The 14,684-nt window shown below is 43.2% G+C and overlaps 1 long non-coding RNA gene across 5 annotated transcripts; it reads left to right on the top strand.

The window, feature by feature from the left end:
- Positions 1-9,062: 9,062 nt before the first annotated feature.
- LOC130206340 (uncharacterized) lies at positions 9,063-14,365 on the top strand. 5 transcript variants are annotated; one of them, XR_008834091.1, is made up of 8 exons: positions 9,063-9,154; positions 9,425-9,580; positions 11,325-11,443; positions 12,728-12,846; positions 13,669-13,735; positions 13,899-13,932; positions 14,185-14,241; positions 14,327-14,365. It is a non-coding gene; the product is annotated as an uncharacterized LOC130206340 (long non-coding RNA). The 5 variants fall into 5 exon arrangements; XR_008834089.1 differs by having other exon boundaries at positions 13,669-13,932; XR_008834090.1 differs by lacking the exons at positions 13,669-13,735; positions 13,899-13,932.
- Positions 14,366-14,684: the final 319 nt, after the last annotated feature.

Genomic DNA, 14,684 nt, shown 5'->3' with positions numbered 1-14,684 from the left:
AACCCATCCGGTGACATCACACTCTCACAGAGACACATCACAAAGTAACAGATCAGAACTTGTTTGCCATTTGAGTTAAAGTGTGATGAGAAACACGTAGATATGTTCTGCTTGTTGGACTTTAACTCAGTGTGCAATATTCTTTTGAGACAGAAACAGAGAGAGAGAGAGAGAAAGAGAGAGAGAGAGAAAAATACCCAGTAGAACTTAAGCACCAATCTGCTGGAGATGCACTTTTGATATGAATTTTGAAAAGAGAAGAGATGGGGCTTTTTGAGTTCACAGCAACAGAATGGTAGCACTCACACAAAGTAGTGTGATCAACATCCCAAGGAACACTGAACCTATTTATTTTGTCGTTTGTTTTCGAGTCATGGTTGGAACATACACTAAAAAAAAAAGAAAGGAAACACAACTCAGCTCATTTGATATTTTAATTAGTTTAGCACTGTTGCGTACACAAATCATAACTCTGCGTACACCCCGCAGTTAATGGATCCCAATAATTGAAATGTACATTTTGAAAATTGAGCAGGCACGCTTCCAGAATAAAGGCCCAGTAAATCATACGCAGACAGTTATTCATTGATTCTCCGCATCAAGTCGACTTCTGATACCGCACTTCCGTCTTATTTCCCCGCCGGCTATTCAGTCATTTTCTCTTGCATGACAGACTTTGTGCGAGAACCTTCTTCTTCTTCTTCTTCTTCTTCGCCCCTGACATTGTTTGTTTTCTTTGCCAGTACATATCCTGTTGTTTTGTTTTGAGGGTGTAAAGGTCTTTGGGAGACTGAGACAGCCGTATCAACCCTGTTTAGCATAAAGCTTGTGGCTGGCCCCGTCCGTGGCCTAATGAAAAGTAGAAGATAGGCTATGTTTGTCATGCTTGGCTAGCCCTGTGATCGGCAGACTGTGGACAGTTACTCTGCTTGCATGCCAATTAATCTCACCCTCTGAATTTCCCACCGTCCCTGTTTTATGCACCGCTGAATGGGAAAAGTCTGAGGGGCTGCTTTCAAACAAATAGGCATCAATGCATCAATGTTGGATTTATGTGCATGGCACAGACTTTGTCTGGAGATTTTATAGTTTCACACGGATTGATTCTTCGCAGAATTCACTTTGCATGCATGCTTCAGATATACGTGGACATTACAGTCTAATGGTTTTTACTTAGCAGCCGCAGATAAAGAAAAAATAAGGCGGGAGTCCCAGTTGTGCAGCTTTCCACGGACTGTTAGATGCCTCTCAGGATCATATGTTCCACCTTTTGATATGGTGCATTGGTTAAAGGGCACTTTCAGCTGCATTAGCATGCTGCTCAGGCAGCGGCGGAACATTATTATTCTCTTTTATTTATATGTCAAAACAGTGGGAGGAACCTGGATCCCGGCTGGGGCTCAAACGCTCCTGGCTCCGTCTCAACCGACAGCCCGAGTATCTTTAAATGGCCAGTCATCACCATTGGAGAGCAGATAAAGATGGATTTCAGATGAAGATTCATCGGCCGAAAACGGACCTGAGCTTGCTGTTCCTGGCCCTCATCATTCACCCCGCATCATCGGCTACATGCTTACACAGAAATAGATAGATATAAAAATGTTAAAAAATCTGAAAAGCACTCATATGGCTTCTTTTTATTTTTATTTTTTTACAAATCAACCAAGAGGTGACAAAGAAAACATGCCCATTAATCATTAATAATAGATGAGCTGGCTAAGCTCACAAGGCAAGTGAGGAATCCAGGTTACAATTTATGGGATAAATATTTCATCGCTAACATCTGTCTGTATATTCTGTGCCAGTGTGTTTTGAAGTTGTTACAAATGAACGTCAAACGGGAAGTAGTTGAACAAGCTGCAGAGGGAATGGAACAAAGAGGTGGCAGCGCTCGGAGGAGAGAGGGAGACTCACAGGAAACAGAAGACTCAACAGCAAACAATCTTTCCTTGGCTCGTCAAACAAACTAAACATGCCGTTTGGCGGACTTTACGGTGTTGCTCTTGTACAGAGTAAAACAAAAATTTGAAAAGGTGGGGGTTGGGGGCTAGGAGAGCTAATCGTGAAAGGGGGTGAATTTGTGCCCTCCTATGCCCCCCACACCCCTTTTTTTGTTGGGGCAGAGCCACGGCTTGGACAGTACTTGCATTCTTTCACAGCTTATCCCAGGACTCTCTCAATTAAGCGCTAATAGGCAACCACACAAAAAGAGCTCTTAAATACCCCCTCCCAACCCCCCAGAAATGAGAGGAGGCACTTACACTCAAAGTGTTTTGAGCGTATTTTTCATGACTGAGAGAAAATGACCCCTTTAATTGGCCATACTGTTTCCTATTTCCTGTTTCTGTTTATTGACAATGTTTTTGATTTGATTATGCCCGGAGGAATACCCCCTCCCCCTCCCTCCAAAGACAACTGTCTGCCCACTTGAATATAGTCAATAGGAGAGCAGAGCGCCTGAGATGGGCCATGACAGCTCTGCTTTGACAGCCACTTACAGCCGCGGAGCAAAGGTCAAAATGTCAAAACGGTCCACCTTTGACAGACTTTTAAAATCTTTTTTTTCAAGAAATACCAACAAGTTAACAAATCAGATTAGCGGCAGCTCCCCCCTCCCCCCGATCGTAGCGGCCATTGTACGATGAAGAAGAAAAGAGAATACAGGGAGCCGGTGGCGAAGCCCCACACCGAGTGGAGGCTGAAGCAGTTGCCGCATCAGAGCACGTCCCTATGAAATGAGTTACTGATGGGGCTGTTTTTCAGCTTCTGAGAATATGGCACCGAATCAAATACCCACCCTTTAAAAAAGGAGACAGACCCCCCCCCCCCCATCTCTTCACCACCACCACTACCAGCAGCAGCCATCCCTCCCCTGGCAACCCCAAAAATACGACAAGCAGGCTGTGCACCCCAGTGTCTGCACTAATGTGAGATTGACTTGTATTGATGCAGAAGGAGTTGGGGGGGTGAAGTAAAAAAAACTAATTGTTGCAACTAATGGCTGTTGTGTGTGTATGTGCGCTAGAGTCTTTGATAAATTAATTATGCGTGCTTTCAGTGGTTACAGAAGTGTTCACTTTAGTCATGTTAATTTGTGCCAATCTGGTTACAATGCTGGTGCTGAGGAAGCATCCCAAGTAGCTGCTTTTTCCCCTTCTTTCTGCTTGTCTCAATGGACTCCTAACATCCGAGCAGGTTGCGCACCGGGTGGAGCCTCGGGAGGCAAGAAGAGATTACAGGGAACGTCACCAACCCTCATATCTTTTCTCGTCTCGTCAGCCTTTTCTTCCTTTACTTTTCAAATTCACCATGTTGCACGTGAAGTCGTGTTGTTTTTCCTGAATTCCAGTCCCAAGACACTTGAGCGTGGATGAAAACAAAGTCACCGAAGGTCATCTCTGAAAAGACGCTGAATACCAAGTTCAAAAGCAACCAAAGAGGGTCACACCCCCCCCCCCCCCCCCTCATCTGCATCCCCTCCAGAGAGCCTTTCTTCCTCAAGTGCTGTCGTGGCCACAAGGACGACTACAAACAGTCGTGATTTAAATAGAGGGATTTAGTGAGTTGCGCAGCCATTTCTCAGATTCTTATTGGATGCAAATATGATGAATCTGATTAAATGGTTGATTTAATGATATGGTTTAAAAAATTAAATTTGAGCTGCTAACAAAAGGTCATGCTGTAAAAATATATACAAAGCTGTAAAAGAGCGTTTAAGTGAGACATGTTCACACTTGAATGTGTGCAAAATGTTGTCAACACAGGTTGAGTGGTTCGCTGTCGCTGCTGCAGGCCTCATCCAATGAGAAGGCAGCGCTGTTGTCAAGGCAGAGGTAATCCAAGACGTCCTTCTTCTCCGATCTGCCAAAAACAACCACCACCGGGTTTGTTTCCCAGACTATAGTGAACACCTCATGACTCCGGGCTGAGCGCTGCGGCGGGCTGAACCAATGGAGAATGTGCCATTAAATCATGTATCGGGGGGATCCAGCTTCGCTTTACACCCAAGTCGGCTTTAAAGAGCACCGAAACTGGCTTTGCTGTTTGGCCCTGCATCCTTCCCCCCCCCCCCCCCCCACCCCCTTCTGTTTTCTTTTCAGTGTATCCTGGGAACCTGGAGAAGTAATTACATCATTGTGACTCTGCCTTTCAGCTCGTCCGATTGGTTTTGTGGGAACCTCGGTGCGGGAAGGAAGGAACTGTGTGCGTGTTTATAATTAGGACAATAGAAAGAGGGACAGTGGCAATGTTCCCCCGTCCAGCTGGATGGAGAGGTGTGTGTTTGCCTGAGCTTCCACTTATGATATCGGCTAAATATAGCTTCTCTCATGAGCAGCGTTCCTTTGTTTCCAGCGGACGTTTTTGAATCAAAAGCGAGCGGTTGCGTGTGCTCGGCCTCATTAACCGACTATTAAACCGTTTGTGTGAGCATGGACCCCCAACCAGGTTGTTTACTTTTACAACTGCGTCTCTGGTCCATAATCTCTTAGTGTTTTAGTGAAGGCCCAGACCCGTCCATTAGCCCCAAGGTCCCAAACAGCTATTGTAGCTCCGCAGCATGTGGTCCACTCCCTGGTACGCCAACTGCTTTAATAAAAAGAGTGACACACTATTCCTCTCTTTCCTACCCTCGTTGTGCAGTGTGTGCTGTGCTGCTCCCTGTGAAGCGGAGCTCCCAATGCGAGCGGCTGCCATCTCGGCGTGAACCTGCCGCCAACGGTAGCGGGCCACGGTCTTATTTATAGAAGCAGCCCGCCCCCGCGCAGCGAACCTGCGAACGCATGTTTGCGGAGAGGCAAAGCACACCTGTCACTTTCGCAAAGGTGAGAAGGTGAACAAAATACTCTAAAATACATTTTAAAAACCTCATTGTGTTTTGTTAATTTTGGAAAATTAGATTTATTTCCTCTCGCAGAGTTTTCCGGGCCGTGGTTTAAAAATGCTCATTGTCATGTAAATGCATTATTATGAAAAAGGAGCGTTTGGGTTTGTTTCATTATAAAAACCCTCCGATAAATATTTGAAATCCATCGCCATTGCAAATGGGTTCTGACAGGTCGTTTATTCTCCTGTTTGGACATTTCGACTTATTCTCAATTTGCTCGGTTTCCTGTCGTGCGCTCGAGGTCAGAGGATCTCAGCAGGGATAAACGTGGGCTGTGAATCTTCCATCTCCGACTCCTTTGCACTTCAAAGTCCTCCCTGTGCACCTTGAGATCACCGACTCTGCATCGCGAAGACGGAGAATAAAAAAAAGATGCATTATGCTTTGAAGGAATTGATCCCAGAAGATGGCGAGCTGGATGTCAGCCAGTGTGCTTATGATACTGTTATGGCTCTGTGAGGCTGTTTTCTTTTTCTTTGTTATCCTTTCATGAAAGCGACACCATTAGATCTGCTATTACGAGTCAATAATCCTCGTCCCCAGTGTCGCCGCCATGCTGACGTGCATGTGGATGTCATGTCATGTCATGCGCAAGGGGAAAAGGCTGTCTGCAGTAATAGCTCAGGATGTTGCTGAGATGTGACCCATCTTTTATTTTTTTTCCTTCCCATCTGTAATTTTCATTTACAAACTCCCTCCTTTTAGAGCTCAACACCTGGACTGGCAGTGCAGCTGCACTCCAGCAGATGGAATGGAGTGGAAAAGAAAGGCCTCATCACAACTGGATTTGTCCAAATCTGCTGAAACCTGCGCTCGATCTCGATATTACGTGTCAGAGAACAGCGAGCGGGAGCATATTCAGCAATCAATGTAAATGTGAAACATGCTTACTGTTCACTGGACCGGATGGAGAGGGGAGAAAAAAGAAAGAAATCCTTACTCCTGACACAACAGTATTCCTATGAGTGTTTTAGAAACCAGCAGCCTTTGCAAAGACGGAGGAGGAATACATTATGAGCCGTTAGGCTGAAATGACAACAACGCATTACACGGCGATTAGTTTACACAATGAAGCTAATGGTTCCAATCACAGCACATTAATAAACAAGACACTTAGCTTTGTATCTACCTGAAGAGCCTCATCAATCGTTCATTGAGATAGCCACAGCTGGTCCGGGCCGGGCCTCGACGTTTGAAGTGGGTGAAACAATGTCAAGTGGCCTCGGCGTTGGCACCAGTTGTGCGAAAGTGAGAACAAACGCTCCGCCCAGAACGCGAGGGCCAGGCTGTTCGTTCCGCCCCGCCGCACGCAAAACAGCCGCCCTGTCGGCGGGATGGCTGATCGATCACGAATCAATCGTTCATTTTTCATCTCAAAAGTTTAGAAGAGGGAAGAAAACGGGCACGAGGAGACAGCTGCGAAGACCGATCGTCTTTGTTCTCAGGCCAACGAAAGCAAATGCCAGAGCTGTGCTTATTATTGCAGTATTTAGCGCGGTGATATATCACCTATTTACTGCGCGCGTCTCTAATTGGATCGCTTCCTCGTCTCCGTGTGAAAGTCGGGCTTCATTGCTTCTGTCGAGTGCGGGCCGACAGCTCAAGATGAGCGGGGGCCGCGTACGAAGAGACAGCGTTTTGTGACGCTGTTAAAACTCCTAATAGCCACCGATGGAGAGCAATAAAATAAATAAATGTCGTAAACAAAATGAAATGTCCCAATCAGACACATTGTAAAGATTGCAGCGTGACAGCGAAGAGCGCTTTATTATTCCCAAACTGTCCGGCGCATTTGAATCGAAGGTTTGTAATGATTTTTACAGTCTTCACGCTTCACAGACCCAGTCCGGTGGATAGACTTGGGCGGGGCCAGAAAGAAATAAAACTCTAGATCTGAGTGTACTGTGAGAGATCAATCTATTATTCAGTCAATTAATCACCTCAAAAAATGCATGTTTATCAGTTGTCTGTAACACTTTCACTCTGATGGATTACATGCATTACGGCCCCGCTTCCGATCTGATTTGTATTCCTCGCTGTGCTGATTACAAAATTACACTGCTGATGCATTGGTTTTCTCCGTTCAAGATTGATGGCACTGATGAACAAAAGGGGAGCGACTGACGGAGCCCGTGGACCGAAGTGATGTTAAAAACACACACACACACACACACACACACAAATGAGATTGCTAAATATATGCGAAGGTAAATAAAAAAAATCCCCCAAAAAGGGAACGATGAAGCAGCCGATGGAGTGGATGACAGACAGCAGTCAGACAGACAGGTAGACAGGGGGGGGGGGGGTAGCAGAGTCTATGCTCCATCTTATTCGTAACTCGGGGGTGTATTCCCCGTGGTCTGCAGACGACCCCAGGCTGTTCTCTCAACTTCACCAAGTCTCTGTCTGTCTTTATCAACCTGGGATCAGGGATGCTCCAAGCTTGTGTGTCTGTGTGTGTGTGTGTGTGTGTGTGTGTGTGTGTGTGTGTGTGTGTGTGTAGGTGGATATGGTATGTCCGGACTTTACACCTGAATACACACCAGCGATAGCCGGACTTATTGGTATTAGCCGGACCATGCCGAGGTCCGGCTAAAACAAAGAGCTTAAACGTCTTAAAACTGTCTAACTAACATATCCCTCTCTTTTTCGTGCAAAGTCCATTTTAACCACCTGACCTAGTTTTTGTGTATCCCAGTGTGTAGAACAGCGACATCATCGGCGTGAGGATGCTGGTGCAGTTTGATACACATTTCGATACACACGGTGACAATTTTCCTTGTGATTGGCTGTTTTTCCGCGTGGGAGTGACGTCGGGGGGGGCGTACCAACGTCAAGGACCAGGTGCGTGGACCTTTAAACAGACAGGCAGAGAGCATGCACCGATGAAGGATGAAGGATTAAACACCACCAGGTAAGCTTTTATATGTGTAAATATAAAACGGAGCTAGCTCCAGGTGATTCGGTTAAGACTGCAGTAGATGAGAACGTGTCATTTATATGTCTAAGTATAAAACGGAGCTAGCTCCAGGTGGTGAAGACTGAAGGAGATCAGTGTGAGGTGAGCTATGCTAGCAGGCCCTCTGGTTAAGGACAGTCGATTCACGTGGTGGTTTAGCTCGTGTTATCTCGTGCTTTATCATTGTCACGGCCTGTGTCGAGCCACATGGCGTGTTAGCTTGCTGCGTTTGCTAACGTTAGCTTGCTAGTGAACATACTATGCAAGGTAAAAGGTTGACGTTAGCATGCCACATCACACATCTCCTCACCAGTCTTGACTGAATCACCTGCAGCTTGCTCCTGAGCTGCTAGCACTATGCTAATGTTGATGGTATGTTTACTCTGGGCCTGCAGAGAGGTTGATTAACAGTCCATGTAGACAGGTTTGGAAGAAACAAACAAAGCAAGGGCTTACCTTACTTCTACAGTTAATCTTAGATAGTCTAAAGATATTCTTAATATGTAAATCTGTGAAGCAGTGTCAAATAAAATGAATGGAGCAGTTATTCATTTTCTTATTTTATCCAAGTTTATTACTAGTTTAAATGGCTATAGAATATGTTCTGATCATGCATGTTCTATAAATGAAGATAATAATCCTGACAACCATCTTCTTTGGTCATTTCAGCAAGAGAATATGCACCCTAAGACGCCTAAATCCAAAGGCTGATGCCAACTTTTACATTGATACTGGAGGGACAAAGTGGGACTTGACATCAAATACATCAATGCCTTCAAAGGTAAGTTGAATGTTCTAATTTTGTAACCATGATTAAAGTAGGAATAAACTTAACAAACGTCTTTTCTCTGTGTGTGGAATAGGTCGTGGCATCTTCACCTCTGCTCTATTTGAAAAGGAGACTTTCTGTTGGAATATAGAGGTGAATTAATAAGCCAGCAAGAATGTGAACGGAGACACAGACTTCATCACGACTGCCTGAAGGTGTTCATGTTCGAGTTCCATTTTAATGGAAAACTATGGTGTATTGTGTCAATGCGTCTAATCCAAATTCAATGACACTTTGCCTTTATTTTATATATTTACTGTTATGAAACTGATATACTTTTGTTTTGTAGTTTTGATGCAGCAAAAGAGGATGGGTCACTTGGAAGACTTGTGAACGATAATAATGTCAACCCCAATGCCAAGATGAAGTACCTAAACATACAAGGAAGCCCCATCTGTGTTTGTTTGCAACACGAGACATCAGTCAAGGAGAGGAGGTCACCTATAATTATGGTGACTCGGATTGGCCGTGGAGATGCAAGGTAGTCAAAATGTTACTTTTAAAGTTCTTTCTAAAGGAAATGCTTATACCATATGATATGTCACATCCATGAATAATGCTTAATGATGTCCAAGTAGCTTTGATTTTACATTAATTTACAATTATCTTTGACAGTATTAAAACGGTTATTGACATTGTTGGTTGATGAGGTGAAAAAAGAAATGTTGCTACCTACAAATATCAAAGTTTCTGCTGTATTGATTATTCAGTTTTGACCTGATCCCGTTGGATTGATGTTTATTGTTAATAGCTTCAGAAATCTGAAGGAAAGTCTTCGGACGGGGAGCACGGTGAAGGTCCATCTACATCCGAGCCTTCTCAGAGTACTCAAAAGGTGTCAACAAGTAAGAGGCAAGAAAAGAGATCTCCAGGTGCATCAACTAGTCTGCTCAAAAGATATGAAAAGGTAAGTCATATTTGTAGTTTTATGTTTTAAGCTACATATTACGGGTGTAAATTCCTCTTTATGCGTCAACATCTTTCTACACATAATTTATTTTTTTCTCACTGTGGCTGTCTGATTCTTCATAATTAAAAAACAGATTAATGTAGTTAATTTATCTTTTTTTGTATTCAATATTGTAAATAAATTGCAGAGATATATCAAATGGAGGGTTACATTTCCAAACTTTGCGACGCCGTTGGGCTTTTTAATCCGGCCCGCCGAGTATTATACTTATTATAAGTTATGGTAAAGACCGCTGTAACGCTTCTCCATTCCCGACTTGAGTTTCAAGATGATGGCATCAGACCAGCATTTATGTTTCTCAATGCTTATTTATTGCTCAGCGCTCTTTGAGGCTGTGTGTGTCACTCTCCTGGAGCAGAACACGGCAGATACACACGGTATCCTCCGACTTTACGTAAAGACCGCTGTAACGCCTTCTGCTGCAGAAGAGCGCACACACAAAGCTTAAAGGAGCGCTGAGCAATAAATAAGCATAAAGAAACATAGATGCTGCTCTGTTGCCGTCATTGTGTTTCGAACGGAGAAGTGTTACAGCACTGTGCCATGCTTTCTGCCGACGTATCAGGCTGCGATTCCAGCTTGCTCTCTGCTCACTTCCACCTCCCTCACAGGCAAGCTCGCCAAATGTCTTACGATTGCCGTAATGTACCTGATACCACTGAAACGCTCCGCTTCTTAGCATTCTCCTTTGGAATTACGTCGGAAAGTGTTAACTTTAATTTGAATTTGGCATGTCACTTTCTGTCGCCGGAGACATGGTTTGTACGACAAGAGTTTTAGAGTTGTAAAATTAACTGACAGCTGCATCCAGAGTATTGCTCCTCGGCATAAGGAACATCAGACCCATGTGACTGCACCGCCCTATTAGGCGATTGGCCTGGACCTCCACAATATTTTCTGTTCTTCATGTGGCCCTCTGGGAAAAATAATTGCCCTGTCCTGGTGTAGACCCTTAAATTACTCTTGTTGTAATCTGGCACTATAGATACAATTTCAGGGGGGCCACCCTGTTATAATGGTATGGGAAACACTGGTTTGTGTTTGTCGGTCCCTCCCCCCTGAAGTTGTAAGCCTAGGGGTCAGAAACACGGTGTAAGATTGTATCCATATTCGACTGCTCAACCTCAGCAGCCCTCACAAAAACGCTGCTAGTATTTAGCCTTGTTTAGAGTGTAATCAAGTAATGCAAATGTATTACGTCTGTTGCGTTCAGGGGCAGCGGTGAGGAACGGACATCCCGGGGTCACAGGTTTATTACAGGAGATCATAACGTTGACAATTTAGTTTCTGCGTGTTGTCATTCTTTCAAAAGAGAATCACGATTTATCTCAGAATACATTTTTCTTTACCTCACTTACTACTAATGGGTGTCAGTGTTTCCCTTAGGTTTACAGCTTCAGGGGGGGGGGACCAGACCGACCGACACAAACACTTGAAACATTTTGGTGTTCATTTATTTTCATGACCACAACAAAGGGTGCACATTTTGTCACTGCAGTGGATTTTTCGGGCCTTTTCAAAGAAGGATTCCAGAGCCTCTTGATAAGGGCCGAGCACTGACTTAGTCGGAGCGGAGGACCTCTCACGTTCATGATTCCCTGAGATGATCATCTATTACAACACTTGATGGTACAGTTCCACATCCTATTTACTGTCTCTTTCTACCACTTTTCTGCTCCAGATGATAACAGTGAGCTGATTGAGTCTGCTCAGAGGGACGAAACTGACCAGCTTGAGACCTCTGTGGATGGCCTGAATCCAACATTCACACAACTTGGTCTCCTCAACTGGGTTGAAGAGGTAAGCAAGTCTAAACTTAAGTTTCATTACATTATGTGTGAACAAAACATTAAATCCTCTTCATGTGTGCGTCTGTGTGTGTATGTGTGTGTAGTCTCATCATATGGTTTGGATGGACAGGGTTATATGAGGACACTAGACATTCAGAATCAACCTTCTATAACTATTGTGTGTGTGTGTGACCACCTCATATGGTATATAGGGACAATGATATATGAGGACACGAGACAGTCAGAATTGACATTCTATAACTATGTGAACTACTCTAAACACTATTCTGCCTTTCATTTATCTCTGGAGTCAGATGACATTGAACAAACTCTATGGAATATCTTAAACCTCCATGAAGTTTGATAAATATCTTTACCTCGGGATCTTTTTAAAACCCTTTTACATCTGTAATTATGACGGTCCACCCAGTCTCTTTTGTTCTTTTTTTAATCAAATGTGTCATAAGATTAATTTAGTTGTATCTTTTTTTTAAATTCAATATTAGTAACAAATAGAGATGTGTCAGATGTACATTTCCAAGCTTTGCAAAGAGAACCAACAGTAGAATCGGGCCTGTTCCTGATTCTTTTTGTCAACAGTAGGATGGTTCTCATTCAAAATCTGCCGTTTTAAATCAAAATATGTCATCAACGTGAATCGTGTAGATCAGAGCGCATTCACTGCTCCGCTACCTGTGACACTGCCAGCACGCATTGACTGCAAGGGGGTGGACTGCCCAGTGCCCACACACACACGCAGCGATCACTCACAGCGAGTGATTGGAGACATGGCATCAAGTGCAGAGGCGCTTTTGCTGGCCGTCCGTGGCTTTTTGGAAGTACTATGTCTAAATTGCAGACAGTGAAGGAAAGCCAACTTTTTTTGATTACTATTATAGATCAATTTACCAGTATCAAAATGTGTGGTATTGTATAAAATTCTGGTATCGTGGTATCGGTTATCATGATATTTATGGCAGGTATCGTAGTTATAATGTTGGTATTGTGACAACCCTAGCAAGAGGCAGAAAAGGCTCATGGCTAAGCAGAGCAAATGAGTCCTTTAAGGACTTGCTCAGGACAAAAAAAGGATGTTGGTTCATAAATGACTTTAACCAGATTGTACATTTTGAAAATGTATATTTTTTATTATTATTAGGGCCCGAACACTGACTTAGTCGGAGCGGAGGACCTCTCACGTTCATGATTCCCTGAGATTATCATCTATTACAACACTTGATGGTACAGTTCCACATCCTATTTACTGTCTCTTTCTACCCCTTTTCTGCTCCAGATGATAACAGTGAGCTGATTGAGTCTGCTCTGAGGGACGAAACTGACCAGCTTGAGACCTCTGTGGATGGCCTGAATCCAACATTCACACAACTTGGTCTCCTCAACAGGGTTGAAGAGGTAAGCAAGTCTAAACTTAAGTTTCATTACATTATGTGTGAACAAAACATTAAATCCTCTTCATGTGTGTGTATGTGTGTGTAGTCTCCTCATATGGTTTGGATGGACAGGGTTATATGAGGACAAGAGACAATCAGAATCGACATTCTATAACTACTGTGTGTGTGTGTGTGTGTAACCACCTCATATGGTATATAGGGACAATGATATATGAGGACACTAGACATTCAGAATCAACCTTCTATAACTACTGTGTGTGTGTATGTGACCACCTCATATGGTATATAGGGACAATGATATATGAGGACACTAGACATTCAGAATCAACCTTCTATAACTACTGTGGGTGTGTGTGTAACCACCTCATATGGTATATAGGGACAATGATATATGAGGACACGAGACAGTCAGAATCAACCTTCTATAACTATTGTGTGTGTGTATGTGACCACCTCATATGGTATATAGGGACAATGATATATGAGGACACTAGACATTCAGAATCAACCTTCTATAACTACTGTGGGTGTGTGTGTAACCACCTCATATGGTATATAGGGACAATGATATATGAGGACACTAGACAGTCAGAATTGACATTCTATAACTGTGAACTACTCTAAACACTATTCTGCCTTTCATTCATCTCTGGAGTCAGATGACATTAAACAAACTCTATGGAATATCTTAAACCTCCATGAAGTTTGATAAATATCTTTACCGGATCTTTTAAAACCCTTTTACATCTGTAATTATAACGGTCCACCCAGTCTCTTTTGGTCTTTTTTTAATCAAATGTCATAAAATCTTTTTTTGGACCAGTGTCAAGCATCACCTGGTGTGCACAACAATATCCTCCTTGGACAAGTATGTTCAATGTTTGGGACCTGTATCCTCCAAGTGGCGTGTCTATGAATGCAGAGATAAGATATTTCGTGGATTGGTACAAAGTGCGTCTTGGGGTATTAGGTCGGTATATTTGCTGTGTTCAAATGTACAAACCATTCTATAATGAAACACTTATGACAAATAATCCTTAATTCACAGCATAGGATGCTATATCAACTATTTCCAAAATTGTGAAGTGTAAGTATATCATTGAAATTACTTAAGTGTTTTATTTTTGCCTTATTGGTACTGACAAGATCTCTTATGGTTTAATGCTAGAGGTTCTTTTCCAATACACCAGCTGTTACACTTAAAAGTGTAAACATGGGCAACAATTATCTCTATAAAGGGGACATTTTTGCATGTTCATGTATTCCAGATCTCTGTATTGCTCTGACAGGAACAACTGTGGTATTTAAACTTGTACTATATATTCAAAATGTCTTCCAGTTTGTTCTGGCATCAATCCTCAGAAGAGTTACAAATGATAACCAACACCCATCACAGGTGAGTGGAACACAGAACAGAGCACATGTGGTTTGTTGTTGGTCTTTAGCTGTCTATCATTTTAAATCCTTTGTTTTCTTACCAGTTTCTGGAGTGCATGTCCGATGAGGAATGCACACCGGACTAAACACAAGATGACGACGATGATGATTATGATGATGATGATTCCGATGCAAGCATCCCCATTACGCCTCATCAGTTGAAACCAGGACGGATTCAAGTGAAACCAGTACTACCTGACGCTGGAGCATCTCATGGGTCAGACACAAGCATCCCAGTCGTCAAAATATCGCCCAACTCTTCAAATCACTTCCAATGCTGCTGAAACCTCGAGTTACCAACGACTCAACACAGGAAAATTGTGAAGTTGAACTTAACAGACAACAAGTAACCACAAACGATTACTGTTATGTTTATGGTAAACCACAAAGCAACACTATCTG

This window comes from Pseudoliparis swirei, chromosome 16 (genome assembly GCF_029220125.1).
Source record: "Pseudoliparis swirei isolate HS2019 ecotype Mariana Trench chromosome 16, NWPU_hadal_v1, whole genome shotgun sequence".
NCBI lineage: Eukaryota > Metazoa > Chordata > Actinopteri > Perciformes > Liparidae > Pseudoliparis > Pseudoliparis swirei.
The sequence above is the reverse complement of the archived record's forward strand: the minus strand, read 5'-3'. Positions and strand labels throughout refer to the sequence as shown.